At 40.1% G+C, this 8,133-nt stretch overlaps 1 pseudogene; it reads right to left on the bottom strand.

Moving 5' to 3' along the window:
- Positions 1 to 783: 783 nt before the first annotated feature.
- On the bottom strand, positions 784 to 942 carry LOC136380169 (U2 spliceosomal RNA; annotated as a pseudogene).
- Between the last annotated feature and the right edge of the window lie 7,191 nt (positions 943 to 8,133).

The following is an 8,133-nucleotide window of genomic DNA, read 5'->3' on the forward strand; positions in this document are numbered from 1 at the left end:
TCAATCCCAGGCATTCTGGCTGGAGAGCCCCTATTCTACGCTACCTCTCAAGAGAAGGCAGTTGACTGTGTTCCAGTTAAAAGAACAGGTATCACATAAACTAAAAAATACAAACTAGTACGAGGAGAAAATATTTTAGTGCATATCATCATCAAAGGATTATACACACACATATTTACATATTGATATGAGAAAGAAACAATACAAAAGGACAATGGGAACAGATTGTGAACAAGCACTTTCTTGAAAAAGAAGCTCAAATGATCATAATCATATGAAAGTATGCCGGCAGGTAGAGAGATAAGTTGGTGTAATCACTCCGCAATTTGACAATTTCTACTAAAGTAAAAGGGGCACGTTCCCTGCAACCCAGGAAATTCTTTGTATTTACAAAGGAAGTTACTGCTGAGTTGTTCCAGCAGAAACGGCAGATAATAAAACTCTGTAAAGAAATGATGTAGCAAATTGTAGAATAATTATGCTTTGGAATATGAAGTAAAGTAGATCTAGATATATCTATGCAGATAAAGTTAAAAAACTTAATGTTGGGTAAGAAAAGAAGATTAGTTGAAAACTGACATATAGTGTATGATACATCTTGAATAAAGTCTAAAATCTCACCAAATAATGCTATATATTGATGTGGGGCATAATATTGCCATAAGAATATTAAATCAACTTCAGGATAGTGATTACCTTTGAAGGTAGGAGGCAAGGAAAGGGAGACAGGGGGAATGAGAAGGAGAATTTAGCTTTATCTAGTTATTATTTTGTATTTATTTATCTTGGTGCGCCGTTCCTGGCAGTGCTTCAACACCAGGTCGATGCACGTGGTTCTAGTTCCAAAAATGCATTTACCATATTGTCTTCAGATAGAGGATGTATCAGACATTAAACTAATAAGAACACATTCCTGACCAGGCAGTGGCGCAGTGGATAGACTGTGGGACTGGGATGCGGAGGACCCAGTTTCGAGACCCAGGGATCGCCAGCTTGAGCGCGGGCTCATCTGATTTGAGCAAAAGCTCACCAGCTTGGACCCAAGGTCGCTGGATCGAGCAAGGGGTTACTCAGTCTGCTGTAGCCCCACAGTCAAGGCACATATGAGAAAGCAATCAATGAACAACTAAGGTGTTGCAACAAAAAACTAATGATTGATGCTTCTCATCTCTCTCCATTCCTGTCTGTCCCTATCTATCCCGCTCTCTGTCTCTGAAAAAAATTAATAAATAAATACACTAATAAGAACACATACTACACTTTACCTTATCCAAATTCTGAGAAGCAATAGATAGCTAGTTGTTTTATTTTTAAAATATCTCAAGAAAACATGCCAAAATACTAAGATGTGTTCAATCTGGGTGGTGGGCACCTGAGTATTTTATCATTTATTATGTATTTGAAACTGTCCATAATCACATGTTTTTAAAGAAATAAAAATACTATCCCCACAGTCATTATTTTTAACATACAATGGTATTCTTTTTTTCTGGGGACTAACACTCATGGGCATTCTTCTTTCTGCATATCATATTTTCTCAGGTATCATTTCCTACTTATTATAAAATCTTTGAGTGGGAAGAAAATTTAGAGGGCGTTTGTTCAAATCTACCTTTTAACACAGGCAGTTCTGGATTCAGATTGATGTTCCAGGTACAAATGCTCACGAGAATTTTCTTTTATGCTTAATAATCTGGAAAATACGGTTTTTGTTAACTGGATGTTTTGTTTTAACTGAGTCAAGGTCCATAGATAATGAGTTTTTTAAAAAGTAGAACATAATAAATTACACTTAACATTAATACTATGCTGAACATGTAATTTTATCTCTAATGACACAGAAGGTTGTTATGAATTTCAGGGTCATCATCATAACCATCAATTATCATTATTTTGGTAATACGTGGAAACAATAATTGAAAGACATCTGATTGGGAAAATGTCAGATAATATAGAATAAAAGGAATACGTGGAGTGAAGGTGTTGGGCAGATAAAATATATTATGCTCACTTTGTTAAAGATGGTGCTGCCCACGAGGAGGCCGTTGCCCAGGTGATATTAATGTGTGTTGGGGGTGGGCTAAAGGCAAGCAGAATCCTTGTAGCCTGGGGCTTGGTTTTGGGATTAAGCCTTTCTCACCCTTTTTGATGTGGGGTGGTACAATCCCATCATGCCCCAGATAAGTGACTTTGTATTAGAGACTTCCCTATTTTGTATATTGGATTAAGGTTTGGATTTCTACACTATAAAATGGGGACAGAACGGGAGCTTGGGCTCTTGGTTCCTGAGATTATCATTAGAGGAGAGAGAAGATAGGAGAGCAGAAAGAAGTGACGTGGCCAGGAGAAGCAGCCAAGATGGTGGAGTATTGAGTGAGAGGCCAGTTTGTGCAGTTTGATGCTGGAGAAGGAAGGAGATGGGGAACAGAGGTGAATAAGTCTGGTGAGCTAGAAACCTTTGATTCTAGGAAACTTGGATAAGTCAGTAGCTTTGTGAGCACTGAATGTGAGTGGGTTTTGGAGCCCAGTGTGTGTTTTTACTTGCCCGCCGAGTGCAAGCTAGAATTAAAGATGGCAGCCCATCAGTTCTTGGCTCTGTTGTTTCTTTACCGACTGTCCGAATCCAATGCTAACCTGCATGGGCCAGGCTGCTCTGATGGTAGCCTTGGCTGCTGGCCTTACAGAAGGGAATTATCATTTATTAAGGTGTTATGGGACGTGTTTTCAATATATACTTTCATTTAAATTTTGTGGCAATCCTGTGCAATAGATATTGTTATTAGTATTTTCAAATAAAGGCATTGAGGTTCAGAGCGATGAGGTAATTTGCCTTAATTCCTGTTAAGAAAAATTATTTTAAACCTCAAAATAAGGTACAATGATGACTGCATGTCCTTATGCCCTTTTAACATACTGGAGCTTTATCTAATTGGAGCCCACAGATCATTAATTTTTTAAGGAAATGTATCTTTGTTTGACTTATATTTACTATTTATTCATACCTGGCTCTGTGCAGCTTTAGGATAACTTGTAGATTTTTGTCTAATAAAGACACAAATGATTTCAGTCCAGCTGAAAAATATATGTTCCAAGGGGCATATCTATCCATCTATGTATCTGTGTATTTATGTAAGCATAGATATAAACTTCGTCTCTCCTATTTTTTTTTTTTTAAGCAAGAGAGACAGAGACAGAGGGAGGGACAGATAAGGATAGATAGGAAGGGAGCAAGATGAGAAGCATCAGATTGTAGTTGCTGCACTTTAGTTGTTCATTGATTGCTTCTCATACGTGCCCTGATGTGGGGGGGGGACAGGCAGGGGCTGCAGTCGAGCCAGTGACCCCTTGCTCAAGCCAGCGACCTTGGGCTCAAGCCTGCGACCATGGGGTCATATCTATGATCCCATGCTCAAGCTGGTGAGCCTGCACTCAAGCCGGCAACCTCGGGGTTTCGAATGTAGGTCCTCTGCATCCCAGGCCGACACTCTATCCACTGCGCCACCTCCTGGTCAGGCTTATCTCTCAATTCTTTTTTCTTTTTCTTTTTTTTTTTTTGTTTTTTTTATTATTACATTTTTTATTATTAATTTTAATGCAGTGACATTGATAAATCAGGGTACATATGTTCAGAGAAAACATCTCCAGATTATTTTGACATTTGATTATGTTGCATACCCCTCACCCAAAGTCAAATTGTCTTCAGTCATCTTCTATCTGGTTTTCTTTGTGCCTCTCCCCTCCCCCCCCTCTCTCCTTCCTCGCGCCCCCCCCCCCCCCCGTTACCATCACATTCTTGTCCATGTCTCTGAGTCTCATTTTTATGTCCCATCTATGTATGAAATCATATAGATCTTAGTTTTTTCTGATTTACTTATTTTACTCCGTATAATGTTATCAAGGTCCATCCATGTTGTTGTAAATGATCCGATGTCATCATTTCTTATGGCTGAGTAGTATTCCATAGTATATATGTACCAAAGCTTTTTAATCTACTCGTCCACTGACGGACACTTGGGCTGTTTCCAGATCTTCGCTATTGTGAACAATGCTGCCATAAACATGGGGGTGCATTTCTCCTTTTGGAACAGTTCTATAGTGTTCTTGGGGTATATTCCTAAAAGTGGGATAGCTGGGTCAAAAGGCAGTTTGATTTTTAATTTCTTGAGGAATCTCCATACTGTTTTCCACAGTGGCTGCACCAGTCTGCATTCCCACCAGCAGTGCAGGAGGGTTCCCTTTTCTCCACATCCTCGCCAGCACTTATTCTGTGTTGTTTGTTGATGAGCGCCATTCTGACTGGTGTGAGGAGATATCTCGTTGTTTTAATTTGCATTTCTGTAATGAATAGTGATGTTGAGCATTTTTTCATATGCCTATTGGCTATCTGTATGTCCTCTTTGGAGAAGTGTTTATTCATTTCTTTTGCCCATTTTTTGATTGGATTGTTTGTCTTCCTAGTGTTGAGATTTACAAGGTCTTTATAAATTTTGGTTATTAACCGCTTATCAGACGTATTGTCAAATATGTTCTCCCATTGTGTAGTGGGTCCTCTGCATCCCAGGCTGACACTCTATCCACTGCGCCACCTCCTGGTCAGGCTCATCTCTTCAATTCTTTTTTCTTTTTCTTTTCTTTTTTTTTTTAACAGAGACAGAGAGAGAATCAGAGAGAGGGATAGGGGATAGACAGGGACAGACAGACAGGAACGGAGAGAGATAAGAAGCATCAATCATTAATTTTTCGTTGCAACACCTTCGTTGTTCATTGATTGCTTTCTCATATGTGCTGTGACCGTGGGGCTTCAGCAGATCAAGTAACCCCTTGCTCGATCCAGCGACCTTGGGTCCAAGCTGGTGAGCCTTGCTCAAACCAGATGAGCCCACACTCAAGTTGGCGACTTCGGGGTCTCGAACCTGGGTCCTCCGCATCCCAGTCTGACGCTCTATCCACTGCGCCATCTCCAATTCTTGAACCAGTTTTCCAATTCTGTTATTTTCTCATTAATAGATTACCTGAACTGTAACCTTTGTTCTTTGGATATTTGTATGAGAGTCATACATTTACCTTATTAAAAATTATGCTTTGCCAGTCCCACAGCGAAAGCCAGGATGGGGCTCAGAGCGCATGCCCTTGCTCCCCCACCTTCTTTTTGGCCATATTTGTATCCTTCATTACTGGAAACCTGTGCTTAGTTAAGGAACTACTCCTCCAGAGGCAGGGCAGAGAAAACTTCATTATTAGAAAAATAGTCCCCATTTTCATCTGTTTGAGAGGTAGATCGAATATGGAACAATCCCATCCCTGGATGTGCACCTCCTAATACATAGAGGCCTCATCACTTGGGCCCATAAAGTTGCTACTTTCCTTTCTCTCCAAATAAGGGGATAGTGCAGCTTATCGGCAGTTTTGCACTATGTATTTTGTACTTTATACTCTGAATTGAATAGAATGTGTACCCTAAATGAGTAGAGACGATGTCCTTATCTGCAATTTCTATCACCATCTTTACCCACACAATTTCTAGCTTGACAGCAAATTCCTATAACCAAAGGCATTTTACCAAGATAGTTTTAAAAAACCCCAAGAACATACATTCACCAACATGTACTATGAAACTTCACTCACTCAAGGTAATGAGGGAAGGTGGGACTGAAGTAGTGAATATATGGAATTGTGAAGTACTTTTTGTAAACTGAAGGAGTAGAAGAGAAAAAAAACTGAAGGAGCATTATTTTTAAGTACACATGGGCTGGTGTTTCAGTTATGAAACAAGATCCAGTATTTGTCCTTGGGGACTTAATTAAAGAGGAGATAAAAGTGGTATGTAATCAGCTTATCAACAGAAGGAAGAAATAAGCATTTTTAAGTGATTGCAAAGTTTGTTTTCTTAAGCAGGTTAAACAACTCTTAATTTCCTTATAACCCTTTTCAGGTTATCAACTAACACGGATGACCTTCCTTGATAAGAAAAGCCAATAGAATTCTTTCCAACTCAGAACAGGAATCTGCAAACTAAGAAGGTTTCAGTTCTTCTACATTTTTCCTCCTATAGATTTCCTCATTAAATGAACTGATTGGCTTAGTCTACATCCCTGGTAACACTGTCTAGAAGTAAAACATTGGACAGCGTCTCCTGGCAACTGGTGGCCACTGGCTTTTTTTGCCAGGATAAAGGGGGCTGCTGCTGTGTACGAGGCAGAGCCCAGCCGGCATAGGCAGCAGTCTGGCAGTGCTGCCTGCTGATGCTAATGATCCTAGTCTGGGGAACAAGGAGGAGAGAAACTGAAGCCAACTTCTAGCACAAGGTCAAATGTTTTCAGAGGAAGGGAAGCCACAGTGAAATGAGCAGCCATAGTGAGGTAGGAAGCTGAGTGGAGAAACGCAGGCTGGGAAAGGAGGGGGACAGGGAAGTCTGGAAATGAAAATGAAAACAGCAGTAAGAAGTAATTACGAACACACATCCCAACTTGGAAAGCCAGCCACATCCCACACCAGGGCCAGACTCGGAGCTCTTCTGTTCCAAGGAGGTTGGGGCAGGCTCAGGGAGAGGAAGGGACCGTGCGAGCCAGCTGCCTGTCCCTGGCTTTGGAGCTGTGCTTCCCGAAAAGGAAAATCCATCTTGAAAGAGAAAGCAAGGGATATTTCTGCCTAAATTCTCCATTAAGATAAACATTCTCCATACGTTCAATGGATCTATCCTTTTAGGACTACTTAATAGCAAAAACAAAAAAATACTTGTCTAACATCAACACAACGGCAGGGGAAACCTTTTCAGGAAATGTAAGCGTTTGTGAAACTAAAATATCTCCCTTCTCTGTAGTACATCAACATCACTGGAGGAAAGACGCTGTTTGTGGGAGGGATAGATATCAGGAGGAAAGGAGGAGGAGGGCGGGGAGGAGCAGGGGAAGCGACGCTCACTCATGTTGGGGAGAAATCTGAATGGGATTGACTGCTTGGGATTGACTGTTGTGACAGTTGATTTTTATTATTTTTTTTCCCTCCAACTTCAGAGCCATGACAGACAGTTGCTCAACATCAAATTGATGAGTGAATATTTCGTCAGGTCTGGTTGCCTTAACAACTAAAGTAGCCAAAATGTTAAGACAGTCAAATAAGATTGATTTTTTTTTTTTATACAATCTGTGGGTGGCTGACCCTGGAATTGTCAGCCTAATCATACATGTGAGCACAGTGGCTGTATCTACAAATACAAAAGCAGCCACAGGACAAGGGAGAAATCTGTCAGTCACCTGACTGCCTCATCTCTACAATGTCATGGGAGAGCATTCAGAGAAACACCCAAAAGTCTTTGGGCTGCTCTTGGATGCTGGCTGTAACCGGAGGCAGCCAGCCTTAAAAGCTGGGAATTTGGATCCTCTCAGTCTCTAGAAAAGAGACAGAGTCTGGCTTGTTTTGGAAAAACAGATTTCCTGAAATCGTTATCTGCAGGTGCTGAATCACCCATGAATGTCAGCAGATGACACCAACCGTGCTATCATTTCATGGGGACTTTATCTGGTGTGAACCAAGAGAATTCTACTGGATAAATTTTCTTTAAACATCCATAGATAATTGTTGCGCTGTGTCATAGACCAAAAGGGAAATTAAATTTCTCTCATAATTGGATTTGATATTTGAAGGCTTGCCTGAAGAAAAGGGAAGGGAAATTCATTTTAGATTTTTTTTTTTAAATCTTGAATTAAAAAATTGTAATTATTATATCAGGTGCCTCAGTTCAACTCACCCAGTGCAGAGGGACGGATGCCTGGCTAATGATACAGGTACAAAAGCTTCTTTGAACTTCACTCTTGTTTATTTGTTTGTTTGGTTGGGTGTTTTCTTTTTTTTTTCACTTTTAGTTCTAAAAAATTTTATTTGATAGCTTGGTGACAATGCAACCTGTATTGAGAAAATAGGAATTGATTAAGAAGTGAGAGACAGTGAGAGATGGAAAATGAGTAGGAAATAAAAAACCTACAAAGCATTTACAATGCAATTTGCCAGTACAGATTTGCGAAGCTACTACATGCAGTTAGGAACAGGTGCATTTTCAAGCCAATTGAACAAAAAAATAATTTCTGAATTTTCCTCTTTTCTAAGAGAGTTCAAGAAAATACAATGCTAAAGTCG

Source organism: Saccopteryx leptura, chromosome 8, assembly GCF_036850995.1.
Source record: "Saccopteryx leptura isolate mSacLep1 chromosome 8, mSacLep1_pri_phased_curated, whole genome shotgun sequence".
Taxonomy (NCBI): domain Eukaryota; kingdom Metazoa; phylum Chordata; class Mammalia; order Chiroptera; family Emballonuridae; genus Saccopteryx; species Saccopteryx leptura.